Source organism: Lygodium microphyllum, chromosome 22 (genome assembly GCF_053477565.2).
Source record: "Lygodium microphyllum isolate KBCC chromosome 22, Lygodium_microphyllum_v1.1.10, whole genome shotgun sequence".
Classification (NCBI taxonomy): domain Eukaryota; kingdom Viridiplantae; phylum Streptophyta; class Polypodiopsida; order Schizaeales; family Lygodiaceae; genus Lygodium; species Lygodium microphyllum.
The window spans coordinates 15,667,910-15,688,960 of record NC_141156.1 but is presented as its reverse complement, the minus strand read 5'-3'; positions in this window follow the sequence as shown (position 1 = coordinate 15,688,960).

The following is a 21,051-nucleotide window of genomic DNA, read 5'->3' as shown; positions in this document are numbered from 1 at the left end:
GTGGCAGGGTGATCATATCTTCTAGGGTGAGGACAATTGTACATGCCATGTCCATTTTCTCCACAATTGTAACACAACATCTCCCTTGCTTGTCGCCGCATTTGTGGTCGATTCCCACCATTCCCCTCGATAGGTCTTCTTGCACCTTGCACAAGATTCACTCTCAAACCCTCTAGTTGGTTAGTAAGATTGTTTATTTGTTGGATCATGTCTTCTTGACCTCTAACAAGGCCTAGTGCATTAGATACATTTGGGGAAACTTGAGAGGCCTCCATAGTTGTGATGTTGTTTCCCAAACCTGCTTGGCTAGCTTGGCTTTGGTACAGAATCTTTCGATTCTTTTCCCTAGTGATTCTCAAAGCATCTTCAAAAGTGTTTGGAAATTTCACCTTTACCTTATCCCTGAGCAAGGGATACAAACCTGAAATAAATCGATCCTTTTGAAGGCAGTTTGGAGCTCTCTCTCCAGGGTTCAGTGAGTCTGACCACTGCCTCCAAAGCTTCAAAAACCCTTCCTCATAAGTTGCATAACCATAAGGATCACTTTGATGGAGGGCCAAAAGCCGTTGCCAGAACTCTTCAGCTGAGTTAGTTTGTTGAAATCTCTGCAAGAAAGCTGCCTTCAATCCTTCCCATTCAGCTCTTTGGGCCGGATTTAGAGTTTGGAACCACATTCTAGCTTTTTCCTTGAGCACCAAAGGAAAAGCCCTCAACTTTAATGCTTCATCATCCCTCCCAAAGACAAGGAAGGCCATCTCAAGGTTGTCCAAAAAATCCAATGCATTTTCTCCATTGTGCCCAAAGAAGCTTGGAAATGCCATGTTGCCTTAGTAGAGTACAAAGATGAACACGTCTAGACTTAAGTTGTATTTTATGAGGGGAAGGATGAATGGGTTTACAGATGCATTGATTTCAGTAAGACCTCTAGGCCCCAATATGCTTCTAATAATGCCTTGGAATCTAAGCTTTGTGTTAGCTACAATATGCACAGTTTGCATAGCAAGTGGATGGATAGGTCCATACAACTCGTTGTGATTCATGAGAAACTATTATAATAGGATAAAGACATGTACATTGAAGGATGCATTGTAGTCTAGCATTGGGAAGATTATAGGTTCTGGTGATACAAGAATCTCCCTTAATCTTTCAACCCCAAAGTACATGACAAGACGCTACTGGAAGAAAATCTTCCTACTGATGCATACATTAACTTGGATGTTTTATACAGAGTGGAAGGTGTAGAAATTCGGGCCATTATTATTATTCATGAGTAGAAACTACTTAAGGGAGTAGAGGAAATGCACTTTCTTGAATTATGAAGGATTTTTCCCAGAATGTTTCTTTTGGGATCCCACCAACTTTGCTATACGGAGAATTTGCTCACCAATAATTGTTCTTGCCTTGGTGTGTCCACATGCCCTTTGGATGGCTCCAAATCCATTTCATATCTTTCCTTTTCACATTATACATTTTTCCTTCACCTTCCTCCATTGATCTTTACTCTTCACCCCCCCTTGGTAAACCGGTCCATGAAATATTTTCATCCAGTGATGTCTTGGATTTCCCAAGAGGTTGTTTCCACCCTCTTCTTTATTTCAAAGCTCCAAATGTACAAAAAATCAACAAAATGTTAGACAAATATTTTTTGTGATTTTCTCGGATCATTGGCTGTTTGGTAGCCCTCTCTATTTGTTGATCACTGTCAGGTGGAAGCGGTATAGCTACCAACTTCACCTTCTTATCCACAGTCTTGTATTTCGTGTCAACCCTGGATTCATTATGATCCTCTGCATTACTCAAATCTTGCTATAAATGAGTAACTCTGCACTTCAGTGGGCTGAATATCCTCAGCCCTCTGCTCTATGGACTGCATAGGAACAGCCCTAAACTCTGGATGCTGAAATATTTCAGCAGTAAACTCTGTTGGCTGAAAGTTTTCAGCCATCTGTGTCTCTGTAAGCTTATCATAATCAGCTGGAAATTTTGTTTGCTGAATTTCTTCAGCACTTAACACTTTTTGCTGAGTCACCTCAGCCTCTCACTCTATCTGTGACACAAAATCTGTAATTTCATAAAACATGTCTAGGGATTGCACTAATACATTACTGTGACAACTCTGCATATCAGTTTTCAGCATATTTTCCATCTCTATCATCGTATCTGCACAAATCATACTGTCATATATCCCATCTATATGCTCATCATTCTCTAATATTCCTGCATTTTTTAAATTTTTCTCATTCCTCCATATGTATTTCCTGGCAGCTCTAGGCAACTTAGAAGTCTTTTGATAGCTCATCAAACTGTTTGCTGAAATCCTAACAAAACCGGAGGAGAAAACACTGTTGCTGCCAGGAGGCGAGAACTCCAATCTCCTTTGCTCTGTACCACCGTCATCTTGCGAAACGGCGGTACCTAATGAAAACCCGAATCCCTCACAGTGGGAAAAGGTGCATCTCTGAGAGTATCCCTGTTTCTAACATGGTTCACACACACAGTCATAAACTGTACTGCGCTCATGCCATCTTTACTGCGAATCTGTGCATAAGCAGATCCATCATCCATTACCTTTGTTTCCATGCGCATCTCTGTGATGAATGGCTGTCCAAGAATTATGGGATAAGAGCATGAATCCTGCACAAAGAAATGGAAATCCTCCTCTACATCTCCAATAGAAACCCTGACATTGGGACATGCAACATACAAATCACCTGCAGTGTTGTTGGCGGCTCTCATAGGCCACCCATGCTCTACATCCATAGGCTATCTGTTACTTTCATAAACTCCACGGACTATGAGATTAATCTCTGAACCATGATCCACCAAAGCAACATAAGGCACCTATTTCTCTCCAATTTTTACCATTGTCTCTGTAGTTGCCCTAGCCCAATGACTCTGTGAAAAGTGACTACGCGGTATCAAGACAGGCTCATCAGTTTCAACATAATGCATAGGCTGAACCCTCTTCTCTATCTACGGAAAAATAGAAGCATTCTCAACCATAACCTCATCCTCATCCTCATCCAACTCCCCAATCAAAATTCCCTATGTATCAGTAGTAAGCAATGCATGTCTTTTCCTCTTCAAGACCTCTTGAAACTGATATTGAAACTCTCTTTTCGAGATGCCCAAAACCTCAGAAATAGTGAAAGTCACCTCACTGCCAAGTATCTTGTCATTAAAGATTTTCTTCATGTCTGTAGATGTCTCAATATCGGACATCAATCTAAACCTTGGCTACTTTCTCTCTCTAGGCTCTTGCCTCTTTTCTCTCTTTTGAGCATCCTCCATCTGTCATTCTGGCCCTGGTCTCAAAGACGGTCCTGCAGTAGGTGGAGTAACAAACTCACCCCCTCTAGTCTTTTTAGCTGCACTTGGATTTTCTTCATCCCTCTTATGCTTCTCCTCAACAAGTACATCTGCTCCCTGAGACTTAGCCAAGTAAGCATAAATAGAATACCTATCAACAGGCGAATCCCAACCTATCTCAGATCTGATGCTAGAGCCCGCACTAGTCAAAACAGTTTGCTGAATTTTTCCCTTGTTTGCTGTCTCCATAGCATAAGTCCATAATGTTGACTGATTCTCTGATACCTTCTCAATCTGAACTCCATATGTAGAAGCATCTCCTCTAGCTATCACATAAGAAGTACGCACAGTCATATCATCCACTAACTTCTTCATTCCGCCTTTCCCAAAGTTGGTAGTAAGCGGAGCTCTTGTTTCAATCAACCAAATCTTACCATCTTGTCTCCAAAATACCAAATTCTTCCTCCTTGCATCCTAAAAAGATTCACAATCCTTGCAATGCTGATGGTCCGTACTATCGCACCAAATACATCTTCGATCTCTCCTAGGAGCACTCCTAGGTGCAGTACGAGCACTAGAAGAAATAGTAGGCGCAGTCGAAGCAAATTGCTCTTTCAATTTTCCCACCAACTCTGCTTTAATTGACTCCAGTTTCAAATCTATTATGCCTTTGATTATGTCATCAAGAGAGGTAGGCACTGACGGAGTGGATGGTTTTGGAGCAGAAGGAGCCAGCATCAGTCTTGAAGCAGGAGGAATAGGAGGAGTAGAAACAGTAGGCACTAGCATAGGCCAAGAAACTGGCTGAGGAAGAGAAGAAATAACAGGGATAGAAGCGGGCATAGGAGTAGAAGACGGCATTGGTGTCATAGATCCATTCTGTAGGCGGGTCTTCCATATCCTTCTCTTGGTCAAAGTTGAGACTGCATCGTGAGCATCTTGCCAATCTGTTTTAAGACCCATAGACTTCGTGCGATCCTCAAGAAGCTCTCCCAATTCTTCCTGAAGAGCACGATGTGCAGCTTGCAAGAAAAGCTCAACTTTCTCAACATCCAATGCTCTTTGTTCAATGGCATCAAGCTGACTATACCTCTCTTCAAATTCTCGAATCAACTCTGAAGCAGCTAGACCTTTGTTTGGCATATAGACCCACTCTCAAAATGACCACCGTGTAGCCATCCCAAAGTCCTCAAGGAAATACTCTTCTTTTAGGGCCTTCTTAAAATCTTGTCAATGCGAATTTTGAATAAAAAGATCAGTCACTTTTGCCCTCAAGGTGGGTGTGACAAGACGAAGGAAATACTTACTCATAAGTCTAGTTGGAACTCCAAAAAACCCCATTTTGATCTCATATGTCTTCAAATATGCTGAAACATTACGGCCATCAAATAGCTTCTTCTCATTCTCAACTACTTCAATCGCCTTAGTCGCGCTGATTGCATTCTCCTGCTCCGAATATAGTTGCCTTTGTTGAGACAACTCTTGTTGATGCAATTGCTGCTGTTGCTGCATATACGATTGTGTCTGCTGATTTTGAAGCTGCATATACATGCACATATTCTATAAAATCTGCTTTAGATCATTTGTTGAAGTACTTGACGCAGCAGTCAGTGATGGAGCTGAAGTAGAGGACGCAGGTGGAATTGTAGAAGAGGCTGGAATGGATGCTGAAGTATCTCCCATCCTCAAATTTCTGCGACGCTTTCACATCGGGTTCACCAAAGATGTCAAAGGGTTTTCAAAAGCAAAGTCGCGACCACAGAGGACTTTAAATAATTTCAGGATAGAAGGTCAATAGTGACAGCCTTCACAAAGGATCATATTTGCATTCCAACAACTCTTTAGAAGACGCACGTAGTTTTTGAGAATTCTGAATCCATTCTTCACGTCTAGAACAACACTTGTATTCAGTCCTTCAAATGTAATAGTCATGCCCTTAACCTTCTCTGTAGTCTCATGTGGTAGAACTCTGTTTTATTGGCCGTTGCTTTCAAGAGAGGATGTGGCTGATTCAGTAGAGAAGTTCTGAATAATATATTTCTGCTTCATCTCATGACTAACTTGTATCTAGTCATCATCAGTTGCAAAGAAGAACCCATGAATTCATAAAAAATATCAGAAATTTTCTTATCTTGTGGAGTGGTTTAATACATTTACTCTTCAACCTCCAAAGATAGACTAGCATGTCAATTCCTGTCGCTGTTAGAGAACCTTAAGCTGATTGATCACTTCATAATGTGCTTGTAAAAGAGATCATAAGGTCTGGGATTGATGGAGTATTTCTATCGGAACACAGAGTACAAGAAGTTGTTTTATGAGGAGAGTCGAGTAAGGCTCTTTGTGCTCTATTGACAGAAGGAACAAACATCCAGCAATCACGACAGTAAGGATTAAGCTCCTACTTTCGTGATGATATGTGGGAAATTTTATTTCTCATAACTCTCCATAATCCCGATAGATCTATATTATTTGCCTCCATATATTCATCTTCAGCTCATCATGATAGAAATGGAGGGCGGTCAGCTTCTGATCCTCCGTCGATGATGTCCTCCCTTGAGTACCATAAGTATTCATGCAGCTTGCAGGCCAAAGCAGGCTCGGTTTCTGCAGTACACTCTGTGCCTTCATTGGAGGTTGATAGGTGGGTCTTCAAGATCAGGAGAGCAAAATTCAAGAATCAACTCTGATGATGTGCTACTGTTAGGGATAAATAGCTTGGCCACTAGGCGAGATAAGACTCAGAGTCCGGATCTCTGATACTTGGAGCAACTTTCTTCTTAATGAACATTATCTCGGACACACTACCAGTTGCTTTCTTGCTATGGATAGTGACAGTAACGTTGGTACCGCAAGGCGACACTGTTGTTCTCCCCTTAGTAGGCCGGTTATCCGCATCATCCGTCGTGGCACTGCTCAAGATTTTCTTCTTGTATATTGTGGTTGGACGTAGCTTCAGATCAGGACGTGAATTAATACTACGGGGTGCGATAGTGCAGGCCGATATTAAACTATTGTAGCCCTGCTCGATGTTAAGGCGCATGTGATCAGAGAGATATGTCTAACATCCTCGTCCGTCGCTATGTATTGTAGCAGCTATGTCATGTCCTTCATCTTCTCTATTGCAACAGTGTCTTTGCCTCCAAGCTCCTCTTGGGTTCTCCAATGAGGCGCTCCATGTCTGAGAAGATCACATAAGAAAGGATAAAGCAGTTACCATTAGCATCGTCATCTTCCTTTGTAATCATCAGCTTCATCTTCTCTTTTCATTCCATTCTAAAAAAATCCAAAATTGCAGAGCAGAGAACTTATACTCCCGATTCCCCCAAAGCATTAAGGATTTTCTTCCCCTGTTCTTCCTGTTCTCTTCGTGTCTTTCTTCTCTCGCCCCTTTTTACCTCCAAAACTCCCCTTTCAAAAATAGTCCTCCCTTGCTTTTTCTTTCTCACGCCCCCTTTGTCCTCTTTTCAAAAATAGTCCTTTTTTAATAGCATCTAAGCAAATTAAAGGGTGTTGTCTTATAAGCTTCAAAGTTTGTTGTGCCTCACCAACATTTTGGTGGATTCCACACCTTGGATGTGCAGCAGTACGACAATGTACCCTTCCTTGGCCACCAAATTGGCCATCTTGCTGCCTAGATGAAAACTCATCTATATAGATAATGTCTTGCATCACATAAGTTCAATATCACACTTACTATTCATGGATTATTAAAGATATATACTTTAGTTTTACATGCAACTTCACCCCTAGGGCCTCCAGGGCATAAGGACCACATCATGAAAATTGATGGATATTGGACCCCTACAGGAGCCCTGTCTACATGCTCACGTATGGGGGACCTAAATCTGCCATGGTCTGATCATGGTCAAATTTCATGATGTGGGTCCTTATGCCCTCGAGGCCCTATGGGTGAAGTTGAACTAAAAACCAAAAATATTACCTTCTTCGAGTCATCTATCTGCTGATGTAATGGAGCACCTGTGTCTACTTCTGCAATCGGGCCTCCCTCATCTCTCTTGGAAAGGTATTATGTAGTTGGGTGGAGGACCAAAAAGGTTTTTCTGTAAGCACTCAAAATCCTAGTCCGAGATGTCATACTTTGGCATGGCATCCTTAATTTGCTTTTGGATGCTCACAATGGCAAAGATGTTATCGATGCTTGTGCCAACATATCGAGCTAACTCATCAACATATGGTGGTGCATTCTATACATCAAAATCTATAAAATCATCTGGTGCATCATGCACCATGATACAATATAGTTCTTCTTCTCTTATCTCCAAAATCTTCAACACATCTTGCATAAATAGGTATTCAACCCCCTCGATGGTGACAATGTGGAGAGAAGTAAGGGCTGGCTCATTGTTCAATATCTTAGTAGGGTAGAGAGGTGGGTGTACAATAACTAAGCTCTATGATGCCTCCTCACTTAGATCAAGAGTAATATCCTCAAGGTCCCTCTCAAAATACTATAGGTGTGGTGGCTAAGAGGGTGCGTCGATATCTTCCTCAATGTCCTCTTGCACATTAGTGCACAAAACATAGATGGCAAAGGCTACATCACACTTGATGAGATCCATCATGATGCGGTCCTAGGATGAGGTGGGTACACATCTAGCATGGAGTTGTTTTCCCACATGCACTAGAGCTTAGTTTATTACCTTTGCATGTCTCGATCCGTCATGTAGACTATACAAAAAATATAGCAGAATCTACCTAAGGGCAGAGTTCAGGATGGAGTAAGTGAGAAGGTTTGTTTCATCACAAAATGATGGCAATATGCTAGAGCTAGGATCTAGCATGGAAAATGAGCTCTCTAGATTCATGGTCATGTAAAAGCTAGGGTAAATTTGGTCTCCTATAGGTGCATAGCATGTGGAGCTAATCCATGCGGTGAAGGCGGGAGTAGTAACCATGGCACAAAGAAAGAGAGAAAAAGAGCACACATATAGAGAAGTAGAGAGTGAAAGTGAAAATGAGTTTGGAGATCTAACTTTTATGTATTAAGGGTTGTTAAATAAATATTCTTATAAAATTTTTAACATTAAAGTTTTAAATTAAAACCCTAACCATAGATACTTTATTTCAATAATTAAAAGTCACCATCAAAATTGCTCAAATAGACAAATAATTCATTACACTTCATTATATCCTCAAATATTTTTGGATTGCTAAGTATGTTCAAGTCTAACTAGAGAAAATATTTGATATTTTAAAGAAAAAACTCCAAAAGACCTTCAAACACAACAACTAGAAATCTAAATACTTTCAACACTTATTTTCATTCCTTCCAACAAAAGAGTGGGTGCTCAGAAAATGAGGAGAAGAGATGAGTTGCAATATATCATTAGACAAAGACAATATTCCAAAGGCTACAGAACTCCATCCTACAATTTAGTTGTAATTTTACCGGTGTAATCGACTAATTACAACATATATACTCACATGCTTGGATCACAATAAACCAAAATTATCAAAATTTAAAATACATAGAAGTTTAAAAAAATTATATTCACTCTTTATAAGAATTTTTACAAGGATTCCACTATCTCAAGGATATGTGGAGAAGCACTGCTTATATGTCAGGGATTGTTTAGTACGAGTCTTGACCTTCCTATTATCTAACTTGAAATAGAAGTTTCGTAGGGGCTCATTAGACATTAATTGGACTTCTTGTCTAGAAAAGAAATGGGCCAATGACTCTCTATGCTGACTACAAAAGGATTACGACCATTCTAGAAAATAACCATATCTATGAGAGTTGTATGTGTCTCAACTCAAGTATCTTGATCCAAGTTGATCTACTCCCCTCGCAAAAGTTATCATCTTCTATATCGAAAGTGAATGCACAAAGTTTGTCTAGTGATGAAATACCTATAATTAAAACAAAAAATATGGTAGGTAAAAGGGACTAACATAACAATTTATCTAAGCAATACCTATATCAATTAAATCAAGGCATACAATTCAGTAAAAAATATTTACTTAAATGTAAGATCTAATTGGTTGACACTGCACTTGATTGTCTCATCAAAATGTGTTCTTTTGACTTGCCCAATAGCTGACCCATCCATTCCTTAGACGAACACTTGCATTGATAAGTAATCTTCATTTTCTTCAGAATCTCATGTGAACCAAACAAATGTGGAAACAATGAAAATGGAATAAACCAACCAAATAGGTTTCATAGTACTATTGATGCTAGATTTTATCTTCGACTTACATACTCCTTTGACAACTGATCCTTGTGAAGTTATTATCATACATCAAAGAACCTATATCTTCATGTCAAACATGTATCTCGCTACTTCAACATTCCACATTCTACCATTCATACAGAGTCGTTGGATATAGAGTTGTCTTTGAAAAACATTTGAATTAGAACGCTACAAATATTATACAAACAATTTGTGATACAAAAGAATAAACAATGATAAAACTTATAAACTTATTTTTTTGTTTATATTTTGCAATGTAGTTCTCGTCTTACACACAAATTTTTTTATACATATAAACATGTTGGATCAACACTTATGTTACTATACTTGTCTTATTAAATACTTTTTTGAACTCTAAAATTCTACATTTCCAATGTTTGTTGGGATCTGCAACATCCTTATGCTTAACCTTGAAACTTCCTCGAGTACTTGGATACATAAAAATCCGATCCAACTAATAATATTTATAACAAATCCAATTATTGCTACTATCTTTCCTATTGAAGACCTCCATTGCAAGTATGATGTTTTTTCTCCTTCACTACAAGGATGTAGGAGAATAGTGACAAGTAGTTCTGAAAAAATTTAGTGGAGTCGCTATTAGTTTTTCTATTAGCATCGCAAATTTTCATAAAAAATAGTGATGGTACTCATATAAAGAAAGCGGGTCGAAACCCGAGTGCGGCATTATTTTGCATTGAGTGAAAGAGAGACCAAACTACATCATACGTTTGGGAGGGAGAGGGAGAGAAAGAAAGAAAGAGAGAGAATGAGAGCTTCTCAGTGTTGCTATCACTGTTGTTTGCGGAGAAGAGGAGGAAGTGCCTGAAGGGTGAGGAGGAGCTACTATCGCGAAGAGGAGCTATCATCGAAGAGGAACTATCATTGTGAAGAGGAGACGAAGAATCCATCCTTGGGCTTTTGCGGTGAGTACATTGCTTTCTTTTGGTTTGTTCTTGTTCTTTTGTTTGTTTTTGTTAAGAAGTAAGGTGTATTGAGGGAGAAAGAGAGTGAATGAGAGATGGAGAAGAAGATAAAAATAAAGAAAGTATAAGAGAGAGAGGGAATAAACATGAAACATAATAAAGAAAGAGAGAAATAGAAAGAGAGAGAGAGAGAGGGAGGGAGAGAGGAGAATGAATGAGAAAACACGAGGGGATAGAGAAAAACAAAGAGAGGGTTTATTCTTGTTCTTTAATTTCTTATTTTCTTGTTTCTAGTAGTAGCAGTAGCAGTAGCAGTAGTAGTAGTAGTAGCAATAGCAGTAGCAGTAGCAGTAGCAGCAACAGCAGTAGCAGTAGAAGAAGAAGAAGAGAGAGAGAGAAGGAGAGAGAGGTTTCATTAGAGGTGCACCTTGGGTATGTTCGATACTTTTGGAAGGCGTGGAAGGCCTACCTAGTAAAGCGAAAGAGAGATTGGATTTGGAGGTGAATTGATGGTTTTCTTGACATGCTTTGCGCTACCTCCTCCAATGCTATGCATATATTGAATCACACACAAAGGAAAAAATGTGGTGACGTCCAGTGCAATACCACGAGACGAGGAAGGGAAACACTCTAATGTAGGGTGCCTAGTCCCTTGCCCCCATGCATAGCATATTAAAATTTACATACTATAGGCCTGCCCATAGGGAGATGGAGAGAAACAAAGAGAGGGGCAACAAAGAAAGAGAGAGAGAAAGAAAGAAAGAAAGTTATATTAACGTCTTCTAAAGACCGAAACTGGCCTATGATACAAACTGTGATACAACTGATGAGGTCCAGCTATCCAAAATAAAAGTGTTGAATGAAAAGCTAAAAACTGAAAATTGAAAATACGGTGCTGTGAGTGTGATAAGTGTCGTGTATGTGTATGTGCGTATGTAGCTCTGGTACTCCAGATAATGGCTACAAAAGGGGAACAAATGTCGGCTATGATAGGGGAACAACTGTTGGCTATGATAAAGTGGTGCGATGTGTATATGTAACAGATGCATAGCATATTAAACTTTACATACTATAGGCCTGCTCGTAGGGAGGTGGAGAGAAACAAAGAGAGGGGCAACAAAGAAAGAGAGAGAGAAAGAAAGATAGAAAATAAGAGAGGGAGAATAAGAAAGAAATAGGAAGAGAGAATGAGAACGAGAGAATAAACATGAAAGACAAAGAAAAATAATAACAAATTATTTGTCATAACGTAGACCAAATGAAAAACGATAAAGGCCGTGATGTTCAAGATCGGGGTACGTATCTTAACTAGAGTGTGCCATGTCCTTGCTCTCAATGCAGGTTAGAAATAAGACGAAAATGCCTATTGTCTATAAAACACATACGATGCTTTGGTAAGTTTCAATCCGAGATCATGGATCAAGCGATCTTAGACTTTGAGCAAACGGTGAGAAAAGTGTATATCAATCATGCATTGTATTCACAAATTAATTGAATATCATATACAAAAACATTGGATGTGGCCATAAAATTTATTAAAATGAGCTGAGTCTCATCCCAAGAAAGAGTACACCTATTGCGGCCAATTAGGAGAGTTTGTGGGCATACGATGGATGGAGTTCTTAAGCCAATCCACCACTTGAAAGGCCTATACCATCAATACCAAAGGAGACAAGTAGCCTTTCAAACTTTCTTACAATCTTAGAGCCTAAGAAGGAGGCAATGATTGATGCATTGATGCCCATGGATGCTGAGATATTTGATCCGCTTAGACAGAAAGCATCCCATCCACTATATGATGGGTGTCGAGTATCTTGCTTGAAGACACTACTTGCACTCCTAAGTATATAAGCAAAATATGGGTGGAGCGATGCCAGTTTGACGGAGTTGTTTAAGTATCTTTTATGTATGCTTCATTGATTTTTTTTGGACACTATTATAAAAAACAATTGTGCTTTTCCAAGGTGTTTTATGATTTCTTTTCAAGTTGCTAAAGTATCATATATTACCACTTGCAAATACAATGCCTAAGTCTCATGATGATGCGCGACATGTTTTACGAAAGCTTGTTATGGATTACAATAGCATCCATGCATGTGTAAACGATTGCGTGTTGTTTCGAGGAGAGTACAAGACTATGGAGACATGTCCAAAGTGTTGTGCTCATAGTTATCGACAGGGCTTGCTAGGCAACCCATCTCTCAAAAATTTCTCAAACACTTTTCACTTATCCCATATATACATCACATGTTTTGTATGTCAAGCATGGTGAGCTTGAAAACGCGGCATGTACAGAATAGATCCACACATGGAGTTCAATAAACATCAGCAAATTCATGCGCATGGAGCCACATTGACTCTACCTTTCCAAGCTTTGCACGAGATCCAAGGAATCTTCGGCTTGGTCTTGCTATAGATGGCATGAACCCATTCGGTCTCCGCTCTGTCAAGATTGTGGGAGAGAAGAAAGGAGTCTCACTTGTAGCTTTCTTGCTTGCACAATGGGGGAATACACACAAAGGTGGAGGCTGAAAACAATTTTCCTCTTCTTAGTTGTGTAAGCCAAAAAGAAGTCAAGTACAAAGAAATAGAAGAACCCTATATATGGGTCTCAAACCAAACTCAACTAACTAAGGTGGCATACTAACTGAGCCACGAACTAGAGTAGATAAGGATAGCTGTCATGTAGCTATTATTCATGGGTGGTGTACCAACCGCATCTGCAACTGACAAGTCGGTGACATAAATGCACAACGGTCACCCTGGCATATCACAAGTGGAGCTTGATATCTCAACACTCCCCCTCGAGCTCAATCCCAATTCTTGCACACCAAGCAGGTCTCTCAACTTGCGCAGCTTCTCTACGCCCAATGCCTTCGTGAATATGTCAGCTACCTGATCCTCTGTGCTGACATAAACTAGATCAATAAGACCTAGTAAAACCCTCTCCCGCACATAGTGATAATGCACCTCAATGTGCTTTGTTCTAGCATGATAGACAGGGTTATTTGCCAAGTGTATACCACTCATATTGTCACAATAAATGACAACTGGCCCATATGTAGACTGATGCATATCATAAAGTAGCTTATGCAACCAAGCTACCTCACATGCAGCCATTGCTGCACCCCTGTACTCAGCCTTTGTGCTCGACAAGGCAACTGTAGGCTGTTTCTTGCTACTCCAAGTGACTGTAGCACTCCCAAAAAAGAACACATACCCACTGGTAGATCGTCTATCAGAAATACTATCAGCCCAATCAACATCAGTGTATCCATGCAACTGTATCTGAATCCCAGTCTCATAAAATAGTCCATACTGCAATGTGGACTTCACATACATGAGTATGCATCTAGCCGCATCCAAATGTGATTTCCTTGGATCCTGCATAAACTAACTTACCAATCCAACAGCGTAGTTCAAATCTGGCTTGGTAATAGTCATATAAATCAAACTTCCTACTATGTACATAGTAGGGTCTTCCAGAAGCTCACCTGCATCTGCGCTTAGCTTCACATTCTCCTCCAAAGAAACTGAAATAGGCTTACAGCTTGTCATCCCATATTTGGACAGCATGTCCAGTCCATACTGCCTCTGCAAGAGCTGTATTCCACTTGGTGATCTAATCACCTCAATGCCCAAGAAATAACGCAGCTCTCCCAAATCCTTCATCTCAAACTTCTACTTCAATAGCATTTTCACATGAAGGATATCTTCATCACTATCACGTGTGATAATCAAATCATCAACATAAATGACAAGCAACATAATACCTTTCTCTGTTTTTCTCACATAAAGTGAGAAATCTGCCTTGGAAATCTAAAAGCCAGTAGTGACAAGATACTGTCATATCTTGTCATACCATGCTCTAGGTGCTTGCTTCAAGCCATACAATGCTTTCTTAAACCTGCAAACAAACTCAGGATGAACAACATGCATATAACCTGGTGGCTGCTCCATATATACCTCTTCTTGCAAATCACCATGCAAGAAGGCATTCTTTACATCCATCTGATGTAAAGACCATTCCTTTGATGCAGACATATCAATGACTGCTCTTATGGTTGCCATCCTTGCAACTGGATTGAATGTTTCTTCATAATCAATGCCATATGTTTGTACATACCCCTTGACTACTAATCTTGCCTTGTATCTGTTCACAGAACCATCTGCATTGTGCTTCACCTTATAAACCCACTTATAGCTAATTGCATTCTTACCTTTAGGCAAAGGTACCAATTCCCATGTAGTATTTGCTTCCAAGGCATCCATGGCTTTCTCCCATTTTTCTTTTCCCATGGCTTGCTCAAAAGAAGTGGGTTCTGGTTCCTGTATCACTTTGACCATATATGCATAGTGAATGGCTGTAAATCCATCATATTTCAGCCTATCCACAGGATACCTAGCTCTTGTAGACCTGCGCAAAGTAGGTTCACTCCCAGGTGCTCTCAAAACATCCCTGGTCTTCCTTACTCCAGGTGTAACAATAGAAGGAATACCCAACTCATCATCAATGCTCTGTTCTGAGCCATTGGATTCACCATCCACATAAGAGTGACCTGCATTCACATCAAACATGTGTTCAAAGAGTAGAGAGAGAGAAAGGGAAAAACTCCATATCCATGAGCCTTCAGGCTCTCAAGCTCATTCCTTCATTTCCACACACTTAACTGAAAAGCACACACACACACAAGATAAAGTGACCTAGTGTAAATGTAGATTAGACTGACTAACTCTAGTCAGGTCACTGACTGACTACTAACCCGGCTTATTTAATGTAGTCACATGTAGACAGTTGTACACACTAGTTGTCATAGATGTCGGTCATAGATGAAGACACACTGACGGTGAGCTTGATTTCTAACACTCCCCCTCAAGCTCAAAAATAAAACTCAAATCATCTGCATCACTCTAAGTAGCTGTCTAAAATGAATGAACTTATCTTTACCAAGTGATTTGGTAAAGATGTCTGCTACATGGACTTCAGTCTTCACATGCTCCAAGTCAATTCTGATCTGCTAAAACCATTTCCCTGATGAAATGGTAGTGAACCTCAATGTGTTTTGATCTTGCATGATAAACAAGATTGCTTGCTAACATAATACTGCTCAAATTGTCACAGTACAGCTTGACTTTGCTGTCCAAGTGTACTCCCAAGTCATTCAGTAACTTCTGTAACCACTTAGCTTCACAGGCCGTTAAGGCCGCACCACGATACTCTGCTTCCGTACTGGACAATGCAACTATAGGCTGTTTCTTACTCTGCCAACTGATCATGCTACTACCCAATCCAAATGCATAGCCACTGGTTGACCTCCTCTCATATGTGCAACCAGCCCACTCAGCATCAGTGTACCCCATCAAGTCAAGGGTTTTCCCATATGCATAAAACATCCCATGATCTGTGGTACCCTTTACATATCTCAGAATTCTTCTGACTGCATCCAAGTGTGGTTTGCGAGACTTCTGCATGAACTGACTGATCAGCCCCATAGCATAACTCAAGTCAGGTCTAGTGATCGTGAGATAGATCAAGCTGTCTACCATCTATCTGTACATAGTAACATTCTCAATCTCTGTCCCAACATCAATCTACAGCTTGACATTCTGCTCCAAAGGCGTATCCATAGGCTTGCAATCAGCCATACCATATTTCTGTAACATGTCATGAGCATACTGCTTCTGTAGCAGCCTCGAGGTGTAGAGACAACCTCAATCCCCAAAAAATATTTCAGCTCTCCAAGATCCTTGACCTTAAACTCAGCCTGTAAACATATCTTTATTTTTGCAATCCCATTTTCATCATCTCCTGTAATGATTAAGTCATCAACATTGACAACTAGAAAAACATAGCCACCATCTGTCTTCTTCACAAACAGACTATGATCAGCATCTCCCAATTGGAAACCATGTTGCTGTAAATAACTGCTGATGCGAGCATTCCATGGTCTGGGTGCCTGTTTCAACCCATATAATGCCTTTTTCAGCCGACATACATGTGCTCGAAATTCTGGATGTACATAGCCTTCAGGCTGTTCCATGTAAACCTCTTCTTGTAATTCTCCATTGAGAAATGCATTCTTTACATCCATCTGCCATAGTTTCCAGCCTCTAGCTGCTGCCAAAGCAATCACAGTTCTAACTGTAGCCATCTTTGCTACAGGACTGAAAGTCTCCTCATAATCAAGACCATACTGCTGCACATACCCTTTTGCAACTAGCCTGGCCTTATATCTTTCCAATGATCCATCTGATTTACATTTTACCTTATACACCCACTTGCATCCAGTAGGTGTTTTGCTCTCAGGCAACTGTACCAAATCCCATGTACAATTTTTAGCCAAAGCTGAATATTCCTCATCCATAGCAGCACGCCAATTCTCATCTAAAACTGCCTCATCAAACTTACTTGGTTCTCTAAAACCTGTTACTTTTTTCATATAAGCATAATGATGGGCTGAATATCCAGTGTAAGTATACCTGTCAACAGGTCATCTGACCCTCTCTGATCTCCTGAGCTATGGCTCATGTGAGCTTGCCTCTCATGAGGCGGCAAAAATGGCTCTACCTAGCACCTGGTGTCATAACAGACGGAATCCCCAATTTACTATCTAAGCTATCACTGCTAGATGAATCATAACCTGCAGTGAGTGGACCTATTACATCTTCAAAAACCTTTTCTTTTCCCTTATCTGTTCTCCCCCTCACTGACATATCCGTGTCAATGGATGCAGTAGTGCGACTCCGTAATCGTCCTGTCCAAGGACTCACTGTAGATGATACATCACTTGTCTGACCAGTCATGGAAGTACTCTCTGCAGGAGTATTTTCAGCATGACTCATACTGGGTGAGCCATCAGTAGGCACTACAACAGGATTCCCATACCAAGATGCTAACTCATCAAATACCACATCTCTGCTTATGAGTGTCTCATGCGTAGAAGGTACATAACACTTATAAGCTTTCCATTCCTCTGCATATCCAATAAACACACTTTTCACAGCCTTAGGATCCAATTTCTTCCTCTTCTCATCCGGTATATGCACATATGCAATGCTGCCAAATACCTTCAAGTGTGAGATATCAGATTTATGACCATACAACCGTTCATACGGAGTGACCTCATGAATCCCTGCTGTAGGGGTTCGATTCAGCACATATACAGCAGTCACCACTGCTTCAGCCCAATAACCATTTGGCAGACATTTTTCATTAAGCATAGCTCGAGCTGACTCCATCAAAATCTTGTTTTTCCTCTCTGCAACACCGTTCTGCTGCGGTGTATAACTACATGTGAGCTGTCTTCTGATCCCATGTTTAGCAAGATACCTATCAAAGTAGTTTGAGACATATTCACCTCCTCCATCTGATCTCAAACATGATATTTAATAGCCCAATTCATTTTCAGCATGTTTCTTGAAGTCTTTGAATGCATCAAACACATCATCCTTATGTTTCAAGATATAAAGTCAAGTGTACCTGCTAAAATCATCAATAAATGAGACATAATATCGTGCACCGTCAAAGGAAGCATTATGTGAAGGACCCCAGACATCAGAGTATACCAACTGTAAAGGCCTAGTGCTATTTTTTACATGTCTCATGAAAGGAGACCATGCCTGCTTCCCAAACTAACATGCAGGGCATACATGACCAAAATCATTATACTTGAATTTAGGTAATCCAAGTACTACTTCTTTCTGCTGCATAGATTTCAGCTTTTGTACATTGACATGTCCGATTCTCTTGTGCTAGATCTCTACATCTCTGATGGCACTCTCATCATGAGCAAACATAGCTGCTTTAAGTTCAGGAATGGTCGCTTCCAAAGTAAACACCCTGCCATCCCTTCTGCCCTTGGCAATTAGCTTGCAGCCATTTCCATACTCCTCAATGAAACATCCATCCTTGTTAAACCTCACTTGTAGATTCTGTTCTGCCATTTGACCCACAGACAACAAATTCTTTGTTATGGTTGGTACATGTAAGACATCATGCAGGCCTTTCTTCTTGCCATCACACATCATCAATGGAATAATCCCTTTATGCTTTATGTCATGTTGGGTATCATCCCTAGTACATACATGACCATGTGTACCTGCAACTATCTCATCAAACCACTCTCCATGCGGGGTCATGTGGTTTGACGCTCCAGAGTCAATGTACCATATGCCATCCCTATCATGTCTGGATGCATTTTTAGATACATGCTGCATGGAAAAGAGTCTATCAACTAACTCATCATGAGCACCACTGGAAGATGCATAGTGCCCATGATGTCTGCCCTTTGCCTCCATATCTCCTTGCTTCTTGTAACAATCCTTTGCAATATGCCCATACCGGCCACAATAATGGCAGTCCTTGTCCCTGTTGGACTGATTAGACGACTGCCATGAACCAGAACCACCACCTCTACCTTGGGGTGATCTCCCCCTGCCTCTACACCCACCAGATCCACGCTGGCCTTGTGTATTTGCACCATGCCAATTACTCTGCTACTACTGCTGTCCATAAGTATTACGAGTGTCACCATGACCTCGAAATGAACCATGACCTCTAGATCCTCTGCCATGCTAGCTAGAGTACAACACAGTGTCTCTACTCTGAGATGCACTAGAACCTGTATTCAAACCAAGTTTGACTTCCTCATGCAGCAACAAAGCAACTAGCTCTTCCCAGCTAGGGGGCTCTTCTCTGACAGAAATGGAAGTGTCAAAAGCTTTTTACTCTTTGCCTAAGCCATTCAAAGCAACAGCAATCATATCATCTTCTGATACACTTGAGCCAATAGTAGCAAGTTGATTAGCTATGGTCTTAATCTTCGTGGTATACGTCTGGATGCTCTTGCCATTCCTAGACATGTTGTTGAACTGCTGTTTCAACTGGATCTTTCTTGCATGTGTCATGGCTCCATAATTTTTCATTAGTATATCCCAAGCATCCTTCGGAGTCTCACATCCAGTGATTTGAATTACCATAGCATCAGATATACATAAGGAAAACCAATGCAGCACCTTGCATGCTCTTTCATTCCATAGCCTGTAGGCTCTTTTATGTTCATTTATTGGATTGTGTGCAGGCAACTCAGGAGCAACTTCACCTCCTGTACATAAATCCCAATAACCTCTGCCAACCAGAAAGTTTTTCATTTTGAATTTTCATAATGTAAAGCTCTTATTATCCAACTTCTCTCCAACTATGTGAGTGATATTGTCAGTCCCATGTGCATTAGCCATGATGCAATAGACTGTCTATCAAGTGCAGTCCAATAAGTATGATTGACTAAGTCCCTGCAGTCCAATAAGTATGATTGACTAAGTTCAATCTGTAACAGTTTATGACAGTTTTCTACATTAAATTGTAGAAAAAAAACTTGGGTATTTCTTCCCACTGACACCCCAAAACAACCCTCAAACAAGTGGTCTCAACTGTAGATATAACTGTCAATACATAAGCTATGTGTTTGCTTTAGCTTAAGCTTATGTAACCTCACTGCCAGGGTACATACATGCAGTCTGAAAACTGTAAACTGTGAGTAACTAGCAGCAATTTCAAGTCCAAAACTGAGTGGTAATCATATCATACATGTTCCAAAATCTCCCAGGTAGCTGTTAGTACATTTGGCAATCGAGACATGATCATAAGGGCACAGAACAGTGCATAACCAGCACATACAAGTGTCAAAAAGTTCAGTTTCAGGTTGCAGTCAACCAGAATTTAGTATACCAAGCTCCAAGCAGCTCCAAAATGTCTTTTGACCATGCCATACATTTACTTTGTAGTGGCAAGTTCAATACATGAGCATCTGAGTAGGCATAGACAACCTGTCTTCATTGACCAATGGAATAAACCTCATGAGCTGTTTGTAATTAACCAGGATAGTGTAATTGCATTTATTTCAGCTTCAAAATTCAGTTTTCAATGATGCTCATTGCTTGCTTCAATTCTCCATGCATTCAGCATGTATAGGCCAGTTCATATAGATGATGGAAACCCCAAGACGACCTGTATTGCTTCAGTAATGCACAGTACTTGTCATTGACTGTGTATGACAGTTTTCAGCTTGTCATTGATTTTCAGATCTGAGTATTTTGACATTGACTGTGTATGACAGTTTTTAGCCTGTCATTGATTTTCAGATCTGAGTATTCTGAGCAAAAGATCTCAACTCCAAGACATTTGATCCAATGTATATATGCTTTGATACATTCTTGTGCTCCAAAGATGCTTTATGAGTGTAGTACAAGGCTCTTGTGTGTCAGTAATGATAGAATGCATGCTGTCCATTCATGTTTACAGTAGTTTAGAAATGATTACAGGTCTGTGTCTGTCACTTCAGCTCATAATAGAGCTCCCACACAAGCATTTACTCCTTGCACACTTCAAATACCTTCAATAGTGAGCATACATGCTCTATGAACCTTGTCTAGGTGCCCAACTGAAGATTGACAGGTTGCTGTCCACTCAGATTAGCAGGCACAGATTTTCAGATACAAGTTGTCCATTCAGATTAGCAGGCGCAAATTTTCAGATACTGATTGCTGTCCATTCAGATCAGCAGGCGCAGGTTTTCAGATACAGGTTGCTGTCCATTCAA